The sequence below is a fragment of the Paramormyrops kingsleyae genome, chromosome 9, assembly GCF_048594095.1.
Source record: "Paramormyrops kingsleyae isolate MSU_618 chromosome 9, PKINGS_0.4, whole genome shotgun sequence".
Classification (NCBI taxonomy): Eukaryota; Metazoa; Chordata; class Actinopteri; order Osteoglossiformes; family Mormyridae; genus Paramormyrops; species Paramormyrops kingsleyae.
Genome location: NC_132805.1, coordinates 23,416,519 through 23,433,627, shown reverse-complemented (window position 1 = coordinate 23,433,627; position 17,109 = coordinate 23,416,519). Strand labels below are relative to the sequence as shown.

The 17,109-nt window shown below is 43.1% G+C and overlaps 1 long non-coding RNA gene across 1 annotated transcript; it reads left to right on the top strand.

Moving 5' to 3' along the window:
• Positions 1-10,082: 10,082 nt before the first annotated feature.
• On the top strand, positions 10,083-12,159 carry LOC140592662 (uncharacterized). Its single transcript, XR_011993040.1, has 5 exons — positions 10,083-10,282; positions 10,537-10,587; positions 10,978-11,073; positions 11,399-11,455; positions 11,762-12,159. It is a non-coding gene; the product is annotated as an uncharacterized lncRNA (long non-coding RNA).
• The last annotated feature ends 4,950 nt before the right edge of the window (positions 12,160-17,109 follow it).

Below are 17,109 nucleotides of genomic sequence, written 5' to 3'. Positions count from 1 at the left end.
TCAGTTTTTCGAAACTTTTATAAAAGTGAGATGAAACCTTTGGGCATTGTGGTTTTTTTGCTGTTGAAGTGATTGCTGTACAGTTTGCATTACATACAACACCTTTTGATTCATTATGGAAAGTGGCTCTGGAAATAGTAAAATGATATGGAAAATGATAATTATATACTTTATTATTATATTATTGTTGTTATTCTTTCCATTGCTGGTTCATTGGGTTAATTCTTGCCTGCCACACAGAAGGCTTAGTTTCCATTCCCTTATTGTAAATCTCTTTGGATAAAAGCATCTGCTAAATGAATAAATGTAAATTATTATATTTATGTTATTTAGGGGTCCAAGCACACAGTGCTAGAACCCTGTTTTATTTGGTAGAATTTTTTCTTATCCTTCTGCACTAAAAAGATATGGAGAGCAGAGACCATAAGGTATAGAAACACTTCACGCACGTTTCACGCAAAGTGTGGAATTTACCATCTTGTACTTATACTTAGAAATGTTCTTAAATATAAGAACAGCTCTGACCATGCATATGCACAGAATCTAGTGGTAGAACAGGGGAACTGCAATATTGAAAGTCTCAGTTATCCATGCCTATTCCTTATTTCAAAATGATATACAGTGGAACCTTGGATTACGAGTAACGTGGTTTACGAGTGTCCCGCAAGACGAGCAAAGATTTTTAATAAATTTTGACTTGGAAACCAAGCAAGTCCTGGTTTACGAGCGCCAAGTATCATCAAAAATCATATGGCACACATGCGCTCCTTGTTTTTCTTGTTTTTACGTGCGCTCGGCTTCAAAACAGGAAGCGCATGCGTGCACTTCTTGTTTTGACGCCAAGCGCACGTCATCACAACTGAACCAATGGTTATTCACTTTCTCACGCTGCAGAATTGTGGGTAATCGTCTCCCATGCTCGGTCTCAGTCGGTGAAGTGACAAAATGCAAAAGTCCGGTTTTTCCTTCAACCCTTCCTTTTGTGGTTTTGCCACCTGGGAAGTGCGGGTACCATTTTGTCTGACTCGCAGCCTTTAGCTTAGCCCTTCACAAAAGGATCCACAAGTTGCTGTTTACTGCCTCTTCATTTATTGCAAAAAAAAAAAAACCATATTACAAAATGAAATGCGAATCGTCTCGCTGCCTTATCATCATCTCCGACGATTCCCCAGGGTAGCGAACAGACCGCGCCTAAAGCCCAAGGCTGAGGTCAATGACGGTATCTGCTGGCCCGCTTCTCCCCCGCCATGTGCCACGTCACCTCCTTTTCCGGGCAGCACCCTCACCACCTGTAGGGGGTGCACTTGTGCCAAATACAAACTGATTACAGTAAACATTCATCAAGCAATTTACCTATGGCTCCTACACACCGGCCCCTAATTGTACTCTAAAGAATCAATTACTTTAACTAAAATTGGAGCCATAAACAATACGAATTATAACAACATGTACATTACATCCTCTTCTGATGAAAGAGGTTACTCCTCAGTTTCCAAGATGAGGCACAACTTGGTTATGGGCCTCTCGATGACTGAAGTCTTAGTCTGGAGCTTCACAGAACGTACCAAACCTTTCCCATCGGGCCTGGTTTCCAGGATTCTGCCTAATGGCCATGACCCCCGGGGAGCAGTGGGATCTACCACCATAACAATGTCTCCAATTCTTAAGTTCCTTTTTACCTTCACCCATTTCTGCCTTTCTTGGAGTAAAAGAAGGTATTCTTTGGTCCATCTATGCAAAAAAAGATCAGCCATATACTGGACCTGTTTCCAACGGCGCCTAGCATAAAGGTCGGACTTAACAAATGTTCCAGGGGTCAGGATGGGCTGTGTTTTCAGTAGAAGGATGTGATTAGGAGTCAGCGGCTCTAAGTCATGAGGATCTGAGGAAACGGTGGCAAGAGGACGGTTGTTGAGGATTGCTTCCACCTCGCAAAAAACTGTCTGAAGGCCTTCATCATCAAGGGTTTGCTGCTGAAGAGTGGAGTTCAGCACCTGACGGACAGATCTTATGAGTCTTTCCCAGACTCCTCCGTGATGTGATGCTGCAGGTGGATTGAAGCGCCACTGAATCCCATCAGATAACAAGGCACCTTGTATTTTCCCTTCATTCAATGAACTTAAAGCCTTCTTCAGCTCAGCCTGAGCTCCCACGAGGTTTGTGCCATTGTCAGATTTAATGCGCTTGACCTGGCCTCTTCTGGAAATGAATCTTCTTAATGCATGGATGCATGAATCTGTATCCAGTGAAAAAGCAACTTCCAAGTGTACAGCTCTGCTAGACATGCATGTAAACAGGACTCCATATCTTTTAACCAAGCTTCTTCCTCTCCTCACTTCAATCGGCCTAAAGTAGTCCAGCCCTACATTGGTAAAGGGAGGGAGATCAGGCAGGAGTCTTTCCTGCGGCAAGTCTGCCATCTTCTGCTCGCCAGTTTTGCCTCTAACCCGTCGACACACAACACACTTGGAAATTATGTTCCTTGCAACTGAGTTTGCCTTCACCACCCAGTATTTTTTACGAAGCTCTGAGAGCATATGATTTCATCCGCTGTGTCCAGAGCGATCATGGATGTGCCTTAAAATTAAAACTGAAACATGAGCATCTTTGGGCAAAATGCAAGGGTGTTTAGTTTCTTCAGGCATTGCAGATCTATGAAGACGCCCCCCTACTCTAATGATGCCACAATCTAGCACAGGATCAAGTCTGCAGAGCTTACTGCCCTTTTGCACTCCGGATGGAGTTGTTTCCAGTGTTGCCATCTCAACATGCCTCACTCGTATAGTCAAAATTTAGTAGAAAAGCACCACCTGAATAAGGGCATAGCAGTGCGAGCGATGAATCTGTTTAACGACAATGCAATGTCCACATTTTTGTGAAATCGAAAAGGAGGCAAAAGAGGCTGTCATTGGATGGGTTCCTTGTTAAAGTCGCACAGCCAGAAGAAGATTCCAGTGAGCCAACAGATAGCAGTGATTCTGTTAATTATAGTGAAAGTCGTCCTACGAAATAACCCTCCTCTTCTCTCTCGTCTCCCTCACACCATCGATTCTTTTCAAAGGTAAAGCGCATGTTAATTTGTTTTATGTATTTTTACTTTGTATTTTGTATTAATAATTTTTATATGAATATTTTTGAGTTGTGGAACGGATCATATGAGTTTCCATTATTTCTAATGGGAAAATTTGCTTTGATATACGAGTGCTTTGGATTAAAAGCATGTTTTCAGAACGAATTATGCTCGTAAACCAAGGTACCACTGTATACTCAATAAGAAATTGTTTGTTGAGAAACAGCTTTGTCACCTAATTTGTGTTAGAACCTATAAAAGAGACCTGTGACAAACGGGTATTTGAAAATGTAGCATGACTTTATTAGAAGATTTGGCAAAACTTTGGCAAATGCTTGGTGAGAGTTCAGAGTGGCTTCTCAGCAGATACTGCTTCCCAAAAAAGATCCTTATGGGTTTATGCTGTGATTTGGGACCTTTTTTGGAGCGACAGACCAGCCACATGAATCCTATTCCAGTCCAAATTCAATTACTGTCAGCCCTGGGATTTTTTGCCACGGGCACTTTCCAACGTGAGATTGGAAGCGTTGGAAGCGTTGGCATTTCACAGCCAACGCTGAGCCAGATTATGCCATCCGTGTTGGATGCCATCATTTCCTTGAGCCCAAAATACATCCAGTTTCCTTGGACAAATCAACAACAAGTCATAATCAAGCAAGAATTTTACACAATTGTGGGATTTCCAAATACCATAGGAGCACTAGATTGCACACTCATTGCAATAAAAACACCATCGCAATACAAATTTTATTATGTCAATAGAAAAGGGTTTCATTCCATTAAAGTACAAATAATTGCTGATTCTCATTTAAACATTTTAAATTTTGTTGCCCGGTGGCCTGGAGGAACGCACAATTCATTTATTGTGCGAAACAGTTCCGTCGGAGTGCGTCTCGATAGAGGTAATGATGAGGATGGATGGCATATTGGTGAGTGTGACAGTTTTTAAAAATGCTATTGCTTGAGTAATTAAATCCAACCGTTATTGTAACTTTATGTTTTAGGTGATCCAGGTTATGCATTGAAGCCGTGGCTCATGACTCCGATACCAAACCCAGCGACCGTTCAGGAGCAAAATTATAACAGAGCCCATGTGCAGACGAGATCCACAGTGGAGTGCGTAATATGTCTCCTGAAATGTCGGTGGCTGTGTTTGTCAAGCATCAGAGGTACATTGCAATATCAACCTGAAAAGGTGTGCCACATAATCATGGCTCGTTGTGTACTTCACAACTTGGCCATCAGACAAGGCATCCCTCTGCAGGAATCCCCAATACCAGACCCCCCCATGCCTGATGCAGAGCCTCCTTCACCGACCCAATGCTGCTGCTATTCAGGCAAGAGCGAGGATCATTCAGAGATTTTAGGTAATCAAACAAACAGCACATTAATTGATGGAAAAAACTCTTATTTTGCAACTTAAACTGGTAACACCATTTATTTACCATGTATGATGCACATGCAGCAATTTGTTTGAGATTCATTGATCTCAACAAAAACATTGTTCAGCATTATTAACTGCTGCTTCAGTTCGTTGATCGACTTGATTGTCTCCTCTTGATTTCTTAGGACCGCGTCAGTCAACACCTTTGGCTCGCGACGCAATGATGGCCCCTGCACCGGCTGCTCGATCTGTGACTGCTCCACCTGCGTGACCACGGGACTTGGCACAGCTTCTGTATTAAAACAAACATTTTTACTTTGACGGAATATTTCTATTAAAATCTCAGTTTATTATTTAAGTGTCACATCAAGCGCCTCATTTCATTATATAGTTTAAAAGGATGTTGTTACACTGTGAAATAAAAGGTTTGCAAACTGTTTGGTTTACCTTCATTGTGGAAATTGGATGGTCCTGCTTGATCTGTTGGTGAAGCCAGGTTGTCACTGTCTCCGTGTGTACTGATGCCAGACAAAGCAGTGTCTCCAATAATGCTGGCAACATGCGTGTCAAATGTCGTCAGCTCTGTAGTGATTGTTACATGCTGCTGTGCTATCTATGAGTTACACATCCCCTTCATCCACTCTAGCTCTTTGTCATTCCTGTCCCTGCAGTCTGAACCACATGCTCCATTTCTGATCTTGTTCCCGCATACCTGCTTCCAGTTTTCTCCCTACTGCCAGTTCAAAACCCACCACACCTGGAAGACATGAGTTCTGTGCTATATCGATTGTTGATTGCTGGTTTTTTGTTATACCTTGATTTTGCCTACAGTATTACCTCTGGTTTGAGTTTGTGGTGCATATTAACATGATAATGACCCCAAACATTCTGCAAATGTTTCTCCAGGTCAATGTATTAGTTATAAGAAATGCTGTCACATTAAATAAACCTACTTTTGTGTCCATTTGTGTATTTAATGGAATTGATCCTGTTGGTTTATCTGAGTCCTGAGAGATGAAACACTTCACTTGCTCCCTAACTAATAAAAAAAAAAAAAAACACCCAGACACAAACAGAAGTTTGGTGATCAGATATCTGTGATCAAAACAAACTGCCAGCATTGCTTACTCTGTACTTTTATTATGTTTCTGCAAGTGTTCCAAAATGCATTTTGCAATGTCTATACTTTGATGTCAAATTACAAACTTAACAAAAATCTGACATATTTACAATCTACATTAAAATAAAGATGAGTGTAATGGCAAAACATATAAGAAATAATTTATTTGCCATGAATTAAGTTTATGATATTTGAAGAAATGTGTGATTATGCCCCAGTCAGTGAAAGTGTATTTCCTACCCCTAGACCCCAGAGGGTTAAAACACACATTTTTTGACTGATGCCCTGAAGCATTCTCTGGTATGGTTGAAGTCAATGTAGACACTATGCTGGCATGTTGGGCAGACTCCAAGGCAGCAAAGCAGCTGAAAACCAAAACACCCCCACCAGCATAAATCACAGTTGCTATGATGTTCTTTTTCTGAAATGCTGTTTTTTCCACCAGTCATGACATTTGGTTTTGTGCCTGAACAACTCCACCTTTATCACCTGTCTTTGTCCAGCACATTTTTCCCTGAGTGTTGTCCCTCATGCTAGTGTAACTTCAATCTTACATCGATGTTCTTTTTTGCGAGCAGATGTTTCTTCCTTGCTGACTTCCAGTGTAGCCAAATTAGTATAGTTGCTTTCTCATAGTTAACTTGTGCACTTTTGGATGGACTCTGGTAAGAGCTGCCTGTAGTTATCCTTGATGGCACCCTGGAGTTCTGTGAGACTTCCTGATTGCAGATTGCTAGTGATCTGAACCTTCCCCATTTGTAGATCATTTATGAACAGTGGAGTGGATGATCTCAAATAGCTTAGAAATGACTTTAAGCCTCAGACACATAAGCATCAGTAGCGTTCCTTTGGCATGATGATTCTATGTGCCTCAATTGCAATGACCAAACAAGAACATTTTTCTATATAAGGTGTAACTCTCAAAGATGTCAAATAATGACCTAATCATGTGTGCCTGATTTGGTGCAGCTAATTGTAATTCTAGGTTTAATATAATGATAAACGTAGAGGTGTACTAACTTTTTCCTCACAAGAAATTCAAATTTTTGTTTATTTTAATTGTATAAATGGTTATTTTTATAACCATATTTTGTATAAATATTTATTTATATAGTTTTATTGTATTTCTCTGACAATGTTGTAGAAATGATTGGATATTTGTCTGTCAAAATACATGGATAAAGAGAAACCTTTTCCAGGACCATACTTACTTTTTCACAGCTCGGTGGTGGGCCTGGAATGCTGCCTCTATCTTCACCCCTGTGTTTTCAGTGGGTTCTTCCTCCAGGTACCCCCATTTCCTCATACAGCCTCAAGACAAATGCTTAAGCAAATTATTGTAAGTCAGTTGCGTGCGAGTGCCAGTTATCCCATCCAGCATTGCCCCCTGCCTTTTACCCTCATATTTCCTGGGATGGGCTCCAGGCTCATTGTGAGTCTACATTGAATAAGCAGTTATGAATGATGGGTGGTGTTTGGTTACTGGGACCTATTTTTTCAAGCCTAAATCACAGCATTTTTTTCTAAATGGACTATAACAACCATACATTACAGAATGGCGTCCACATTTAATTTCCTTTAGCCTGCTGGAAAATCTTAGAAAAAGGTTCTTTGAAGGTTCAGTTACTTTGACAACAGCATCCAACTTCTTAGTAGAATGCTAAGCAATTTATAACAATAACATAATCTGTTCACAAAATAATATGTTGTAGGTGATTGTACATCTGAAAGTTTTACCCACCCCCTTTCGATACCATTTATTTCCAGAAGGCACTCCCTCAGTCACCTCCACATTGTGTTATTCTGGATTGTGTAAGCTTCCAGGAGCTTTTGACCCATATAAGTACTGTTTGTGCCAAGTGAGAAGACAGGTGAAGATAAATTGCAGATAATTCCTACTCAGAAGGTAGTGTGTCGTTCATGTCAAGTCTTGTTGTGTGGATTAGCATCACTGGTCACCAGTGTATCTCACTGTGTAATCTTCATTTCTGTCAATGGGCCATTTTAACATTAACATGCACTAGACCAAGTCGATGCTTGTGAAGAATATCACATTGTCCAACAACATACACTACAGTATATGGACAAAAGTATTGGGACACACCTTTTAATGACTGAATTCAGGTGTATCATTCAGACCAATTGCACTGGTGTGTAAAATCAAGCACCCAGCCATGCAGTCAGGTTTACAAACATTTGTGAAAGAATGGGTTGTTCAGAAGGGCTCAGTGAATTCAAGCATGGTACACTCATAGGATGCCACCTTTGGGCTTCTATGGCTGAGCAACTACATGCAAGCCTCACATCACCAAGCGCAATGCCAAGGGTCAGATGGAGTGGTGTAAAGCATGTTGCCACTGTCACTGACTGTGTGATAGTCAGATGGAAGATTCCAAATTTTGTGGATGCCAGTAGAACATTACTTGCCTGACTGCATTGTGTCAACTGTAAAGTTTGGCGGAGGAGGGATAATGGTGTAGAATTGTTTTTCAGGGCTTGGACTAGGCCTTTTAGTTCCAGTGAAGGCAAAGGTTAATGGTCCAGCATGCCAAGACTTTTTAAACAAATCTATGCTTCCCACTTTGTGGCAACAGTTTTGGAAAGACCCTCCCTAAGCTGTTATAGCTACAAAGGAGAGACCAACACCATATTGATGTCTATGAATTTAGAATGGGATGTCATACAAGTTTGTGCTGATGTCATGGCCAGGTGTCCCAATGCTTTTGTCCATGTAGTTAGTGGCAACTGCTCTAAGACTACAAGGGAAGTTCCACAATAGACTGCTGCCACCTGTTTCAATGGTGCCTGAAACACATGGTGGAGGCCTAGTCAGCTGTTGAGTGGATCCAGCTCCATCCTTGGCTGCAACAAGGCCTGCTGGAGGCCCAGGGGTCAGTTCTACAGCATCTTGCTCTAGATCATATTCTCACATTTTTAACACTGCAGTGAAATGCAGAGCAGCCTGGATTACCAGTAATGATTGAAATCAATGAATGAGTGGAGTAATGAGAAAGTTCTAGACTGGCTAGAGATGAGTGGGGAACCTACCCTAGATGCTCAGTGTCAGCGAGACGGACATTAAAATTGTAAGCTGATTAAACTGCAGCATATGAATGTCTGATGAGCAATTCATCAAGGAATGTTCGGGTGGAATATTGCAATTTTCACTGAAATATTATCAAATGAATTATGAAGGTATCACTTTGCCCAGCACTAGGACAACAATAGTGGGAGACGATCAAGCTGATTCTCCCACTAAGGGAGGTTGTCTATGCCTCCATGTAAGTATCTTCCATTTTCAATTTGACTGTAAAACGGTGCATGATTTAATCAATGTAATTGTATTTAGCCGACTAATGCAGAGATGGGGAAAGCAATGCATCTGAGGAGTGATCTGAGGAGTATCATAAACCACACAGTGCTGACACTCATTATGGGCAATATAGAGATGTCAGTTCACCTGCGCTATAGCGACTGCATCACAGACAAGAACTTAGAACTTATGTTTCTACTGTTCTGCTGTTCCGACTTCTTTCAGTGATTAATTCTGCAGGTTGTATCAGTGATCAGGGACTATTACCCTCCAGAGCGGTTCCTTGAGATATACAGTACGTGTATGTGTGTGTGTGTATGTATATATACACACACACACGTCGGGTAAACTTAGCTTTATGGGGACCGCTCATTCATTTCTATGGGAAGAATGGTAACGCTAACTATAACAACCTTGACCCTTACCCAGGCGTAACCGTAACCAAAACCATAAGGAACCAAGCAAAATAGAGGAGTTTTTGCATTTTCAGTTTTTCATTGCAGTCACAGATTTATTAAATTGAGTTTTCCCTTATGGGGACCATTTTACTGTTTAATGCGGCAGAATTTTTATACATTTTATTTTAGAACAGATGAAATGTAAAAGGTTGCCCACAAAGCAGAAGGTAATGGCTCAAATGTCAGAAATTTAAAGAAAGTTATTTCATCTGTTTCCACAGATGAAGTAAAGCAACATAAAAAAGTGGGTGAAATCTGATGGATACAAACAGTAAATCTGTACTGGAAACATGCACACCTACTGTATGAATATAAATGAAACTGCAGAGCTAGTAGTGCAGTGACATTCATTTTTCATTCGGGTAAGACATTTACCAATGAATGAAGCTCCTATTACTTGTTAACTATACCATTATCAACAAAAGGGGGTATTCTTTTGAATGTCATGGCTATGAAGTTCTTTACACAGACATGTATGTATGTAAGAATTTGTGAAATGTAAATATTGAAGAATGTATTTTTTTTCATACTGCAATAAAATACAGTTTTTTATGGAAGTTATTGATAGATCAACGACACTTGGCATGAAATTCTGAGTTCACATGTGCCCCAGAAGTTTACCCTGACTTGTAATGGCAGCAGTTTGACGTTAGTAAACACCTTGCATGTGTGGTATGTCTCCCTCTGTTGGAGGCTCTCAGCATAACCGGGAGGTATAAAAAGTGAGACGTCTGAATGGTGCTGTTAATTTGCTCTCACCAAGGGCTAATGAACTGAAAATATCCTCCGACACCTAAAAAAATCTTCCTTCACAAAAAAAGGAAAACCTAATCACTGCTGATCAGCTGCACATTTGAGAGAAGCAAGATGATTTCAGTGACATTCAAGATTTTTTTTGTTATTTGCGGGATTGTGGACTATACCATACAGAATCAAGGTAAAGTATCATATTGCAAAACATTGAATTTCTTACTCAGTTTACAGTACTTTACAGTAACATTGCAGACGGTTGGAACTAAATAGTAATTTACTGTAAAAAGGAATTTTTGTCTTGCAGCATGGCATACTACTAAACAAATATTTATAATGACTACTGTATGCCAAAACTCAATACAGTCCAAGTTACATGAACGTTAAATGTAGTTAAATAACATGAAAGGAGAGTACCCAAGCTGCACTCTGTCTTTGCAGAGGTCATTCAGCCTTGTGATGTCTCTGTGGCACCTTCTTCTGTGCAAAACTGTGAGTAAAAGCCCATGATGTCACAATTGTGTATCCTGGGTCCTGGCCCTCTGACCCTTATAGGTCACTCCTTTTTTCCAACAGCAGGCTAAGCTTTGATGAATTTAAATTCACACTGAGCTCTTTCTTCTGACTTAAACTGTCTTTGATAAGAAGGAAGATACTTAGATCAGTCTTTTACTGTACTAATTTTGTTCCAATCATTTTATATAGTAATTTCAGAATACTTCAATTATTATTAATTAATTAATTGAAACATTAAATACACCATCACTTCAGTTATTACAATTACCTTAAAAACAATAAATAAATAAAAAATCAAATTTGAATCATGATTGGTTGTTCCTGTAAGTCTCATTGGCCATTATGAAGCCTGCATCCACATTACAGTGCATGTACAAGGAGATGTGCCAAGGCTTTCTGAAAACGAGCCAGCGACTCTGACTCAAGCAAAGAACATTCACATTCAGCCTTGCTCTTGTCATGGTAAGTCTTCTGTGTTTAGCTTTTTGTGCTCATTTTTTATGCCGGTCAAAGAAGTTTGTTGTGAAGGAGCTTAGATAGCTCTTCCAGCAGAAACAGACCCCAGAGGCTCTTGTTTTTGCCTTCCCTACTCTATCCATCGTAGAAGTCTCTCCCAGGTAGCACAGGGCATAAAGAGGGAGGTATACCACATATACAGTGTATACATGCTGCAGTCTGTGATGCTGTTTAGCCTGACTGCACAGTTTCTGGAGGACAAACTTGCATGACATGTGGAGAACCTGTGAACACCGGATGCTTCTTGAATAGTCCTCTGTTCTGGTGGCAGGGAAGAAGACCAAGAAGTCAGTTTCAGGCTGTGCATGCAAAAGAATTTCCAAAAAGAGTAAGTCTGCTTGCATGAATCTTTTGTAGCTTATGACTTTTCATTGCAATAAGAACATAAGAACATAAGAACAATGTAATGATTGGTTTATTATTTAATTCTTATTTGAATTAAGAGGGACAGGCACCTAATACTTAAAGGGACATTCTATAATGATAATGTATTATTGTAATATTATAATGAAATTAAGTTATGGCTTAGGGGAACATGAGGTCATTGTCACATATTCTTCCATCCTGGATATCCTGTGGTTATAAGTAAGGCTTATATATGTTTTTGTTTGTGTGTCTGTTTTCCATCACACAGCCAAAATGAAATACGCTGATTCCAAGCTGAGGATGGGGGCAAAGAAAATTCCAAGCAATCATAATTCCATCAGTGTACCCATTTAAACCCAGTTAAACACACTTTTATTCATAAGATGTGCTTTCTCATTCCATGCATTTTCATTTCTGAAACAGCAGACATAAGTTAATCATATGTATGTTTTTATGCTTCAGTGCTGAGACAAACTTCAGACATATACTGTAAATCAGTGTTTCTTAATCCAGTCCTTGGGGTCCTCCAGACAGTCCAAGACAGAATATCAGGCGGTTCCCCAAGGACCAAGTTGAGCAACACAGCTGTAGATCTTTCTCAGATAGTGCTGCTGGTGATTTGTATTACTTATAAAAAGATAAAAAAAATGCATAACTAATTGCCAATTCTTTGGTCGGGTCTATTTTATTGGTTAGACTTTATCCATCTATCTCCCGACTGGAGCCTATCCTAGGCTGCACAAAGCTGGGGCACACCTTGAACTGGACAACCCCTTAAAGTAATGTACACCCTTAAATTAATACTTTATTGTAGCATCTCGTGGTTTAACTGCAGCATGGCCCAATTGGCCCAATTCCAAACAGGTCCCTACACACTCTGCCTCACCACTCCTCCTTTGTTTGCGCATTCCTGAGACCTGTCACCATGCGTAAGTGTGTTTCAAAGCAGCAAGGGCTAAGGGGGACTGGTCCATCATGTCCCCTGAAGCATGTAAGTAACAATGAAGGCTCACGCAGCTCCACTACCACTTAAATATCCCACAATGCTTCACACACAGGAAACAGAATAGCGCAAAAAAAATGTTGAGGATAATGTATTATCGTATAAATGTAAAAACACAATTACATATTAAAATAAAAGTTAGTATGAAGTTAATACTACTGAATGTTTAAACACACGCATATATTATGAAGGCGACACTTTTGAAGACAGTTTAATTTCATGAGATGAATAGGTATGACAATAATTTCTATTCATTATAATGTACATGAAAACATAATAATATGATAAATTTCCCGGATTGGAGTTGTAAAGGTATTAAATACTTGGAACATATATTCGAAGAAATAGACTTTATCCCCTTTGACTTATTAGTTAAAAGACATGGGATTAACAAGAATAGATTTTTAGAATATCAACAAGTTAAATCTATAGTAAAAAGGAAATTCAAGTCTAATCAAATCAAATTACAAATACCACCAAGGGTGGCAGAATTCCTTAATCTCAAAACCCCCAAATTACTGTCTAAAATATACAGGACACTTTCCAAAATGGATGATTCAATATCCCTTCCTATTGCAAAATGGGAGGCAGATTTATCAATCAGCTGGAACCACAATTTCTGGTCTAAGACATGCTTAAAAACCTTTGAACTGATTAGAAGTCCCAATTTACAATTAATACAATACAAAATCCTGCATAGAGTGCACTATACAGGGCATCGGATGTTCAGGATGGGTTTTACATCTTCTAACAACTGCTCACACTGTCAAGGGGATACACCTGACAATTACATCCATGCTCTTTGGTTCTGTCCACCTGTTCAGATGTTTTGGCGCAGGATTTGTGAGGACTTATCAAAGTGTCTGAAATGTACCATTCCAGCCTCTCCTTCAGTCTGCTTGTTGGGCGACCTAGATGGTGTCACTACCGAGATTAACACAACCCACATGGCTTTCACCGCTTTATGCATTGCTAAAAAGACTGTCCTCATGAACTGGAAAAATAAAAATAACCTTAATAACCAATATAGAGAGAGTTTGCTGGACCATATTAGTCTTGATACAGCTTCTGCCGCCACATTAGACCAATCTCTCTGGGCTCCTTTGATCAGCTCCATCACCTAGTAGCCTGTGCCGGCGGACGTAGGTTGCCGGCCTGGCGGCCGTGCTGCTCCTGGGTGGGTCCGGGGCGGGCTTGGGGTTCTGGGGGCGCTCTGCCTCCGGGCTGGGGTTCCGGCTGGGCTGGGGGGGCTTGGGTCCTGGTGGGTGGGTCGCCGGGGTGTGGGCTGGCGCGTGCACTGGGGCCCAGCCCCGGCGCGGGGACCTTCGGCGCATTGGAGGGGCTAGGGGCCTCTTTAGCTGGTGGGGAGGTTGTTACCATCTGTCCGCAGGTGGTCCCTGCCTTAGGGGTATCCACTCTGCGGGGTGGGGGGGAATCCAATAGAGTAGGAGAATGGACCCAATCTGGGTGTCTATTGTCTTATGTAGTCTGGGAGTTGACTGAATCGTGGGGTGGGTGTAGTTTTTCCCTCTGTGGTGGGGTCTGGTTGGCTGCCCCGGGCTCTGTGGTGCCCGGTGGTGCCGCTGCTCTGGGCCCCCGGACTGGATGGGCCTCGGCTCTCCCGCCCTGGGTGGATTTCGGGGAACGGGGGTGCTTATGGGGGTCAGCGGGGGGGCTGGCTCCAGAGGGGGGGTACTTTGCCCCCCCCGATCCTTTCCTCCCCATCCCTAAATGCTTCCCTCCTCCCGCTCCGTCACCCCAACACACATATAGGGCTTTGAGGTGCAGGTGCGTCACTGGGATGCAGGGGAGGTATTCCTCCTCTGTCCCCCCGTGACCACCTGTGTCTCAATCACACATCACAACTTAGACACTCTCATTACTTACTCTCTCATGACATACATTTAGGGCCTTGGGGGTGGGCACAAGGAATGGCGTCCAGAGGGCGGTCTGTTCATTCAGCCTTACCTCTCGTGCCAGTGCCCACTTCTCAATTTTAAGTTGCACTTAGACATTGAAGGTTCTGGGGAGGGGCCGAGGTGACACCAGCTGCTGATTGGCAGAGGGTGGTCAGCACCATGCCCTTCCCCTGTTTTAAAGCACTTTAGAACAACACGCACCAACACCACATATGAGCGGGCGGAGGGAAGCATGGGGTCTTTTCACACCCCCGTTCTCTGTTCACCATCTGGGGCCGGGGGCTGGGAGGAGCTGGCCGTCCGGTCGGGGTCTGGGCTGGTGGGCTTCTCGGCTGCTGTGGGGTCCGGGGTGGTCTTCTTGTCCCCATGCCAGAGGAAAAAAGGGATCCATCTCCGAGGTCTGGTGGCGGATTGCCCCTCTGGGGGCGGTGGTGCCTAGATCTCGGAGTATAGAGTATATATGGGGAGTGTGAATGTGCATACGGCGTTCATTTCTGTGTCTTCATGTTGGGCGAATGGGTGAATATTTGTTTATGTGTGCATGAGGGTGAGAACGTATGCTTGTGTATGTGTACGCCTGTTTGTCTATACGTATGTGTCAGGTTGGGTCTTAGACTCCACCTGAAATAACATCTCAAGCTCTATTTCCCCCCGCCACACTCCCTGCTGGTGGATGAGGCCCCCGGCTGCCGATGCGTTGGTGGTTCTTGATGTCCGGGGCTGGATGCTCTGGTGTGTGCTGGCTCACTCTCGGCGGTTGCCTGCCGGGGCCTGGCCCTTCCGGCTCTATCGGGGCCCTGGCTGGGGGGTGGGGGGGCCCTTGGATCTCTGGGCCCGGGGTCCGGTCTGCCCTGGTGTGGCCGGCTGCCGGCGGGGCCTGCGTGCTCGTCGCCACAGCCCCCTGGGGCTCCTGTGATGTGGCTGCCGGATGGCCCCCCTCCGGAGCGCTCCTCTGCCCTTTTCTCGGTGGGGGCTGCAATTGTCCCTGCGGTGGTCCTCCTGGGGTTCCCGTGCCCTGGGGGGCCTCTGGATATCTGGGGCCCGGGTCTCCTCCGTGTCGACTTCATGTCCTGGGTGGGCGGGGCTGTGGCTCCTCACACACACTACTAGACAATTACATGGAGAAACCTTAGGAACACCAGCGCGCTGACACACAGGTGTACACACAGGTGCTCACGGACACATGCTCATGGACACACACTGTCTTGATCGGCTGTTGTTTCTGGGCATGGGTTGTAATGCTGGTTGTGTGTGCTGTTCAACAACATTTAACGTTTGATGGTCGTTGTGATTAGTACAGATGTCGTATGTTGTCTTTCTCTTTTCAACAGACATGGAAGCAGATTATCTGTTTAGTTTTTTTCTTGTTTTTTTTTTTTTCTTTTATTTTATTTTGTTTTTTTTCTTTTTTCTTTCCATTCCTCTCTCTCCCTCTCTCTCTTCTCTCCTTCTCCTTTGTCCCCCCCTCCCTCTCCTTCTTTTGAGGAAGTAAATAAAAATATAAAATAAAAAATAAATAAATAAATAATAATAATAATAAATTATAATAATAAAATAAATTAATAAATAAATAAATAGATACAGATAAAGTAGTCCTCCGCAGAGGGGGGGTGGAGGAGGGAATATATATATAAAATAATAATAATAATAATAATGTACATGAAAATCACGTTAAATATGGTGTCCACGGATGGTTATCTATGGTTTCGGTCGTCCGCGGTACGTCCATCCATCTATCCATCCATCCATTATCTTTTGCTTATCTGAGGTTGAGCATGTCCTGGGTCTTCCCTGGGACATGCCCGGAACAGCTCACCAGGGAGGCGTCCAGGAGGCATCCTAAGCAGATGTCTGAGCCACCTCATCTGGCTCCTCTCAATGCGGAGGAGCAGCAGCTCTACTCTGAGTCTCTCTCGAATGACCAAGCTCCGCACCCTATCTCTAAGGGAGAGCCCTGCCACCCTGTGGAGGAAACTGATTTCGGCCCTTTGTACTCGCGATCTCGTTCTTTCGGTCACTATCCATAGCTCATGACCATAGGTGAGGGTAGGAATGTAGATTGACTGGTAAATCAAGAGCTTTGCCTTTTGGCTCAGCTCTTTCTTCACCATGACAGACCGATGAAATGCTGCTGCTGATGCCGCACCGATCTGCCTGTTGATCTCCCATTCCATCCTACCCTCACTCATGAACAAGACCCCAAGATATAAATAGAGCTGGTCCACTGTTCCGCAGCCAGGGTGAAAACCACACTGCTCCTTCTGAATCCGAGGTTCGACAATCCGACGGACCCTCCTCTCCAGAACCACCGAATAGACCTTACCAGGGAGGCTGAGGAGTGTGATCCCCCTATAGTTGGAACACATCCTCCGGTCTCCCTTCTTGAAGAGGGGGACCACTACCCCGGTCTGCCAGTCCAGAGGCACTGCCCCCAATGTCCACGCGATGCTGCAGATGCATGTCAACCAGGACAACCCCACAGCATCCAGAGCCTTAAGGAACTCCGGGCGGATATCACCCACCCCCGGGGCCCGGCCACTGAGGAGCTTTTTAACCACCTCATCAACCTCCACCCCAGACATAGGAGAGTCCACCCCCAAGTCCCCAGCCTCCTCCTCGTTGGAAGGAGTGTTGGTGGGATTGAGGAGGTCTTTGAAGCATTCCCTCCACCGACTCAAAACGTTGAGGTCAGCA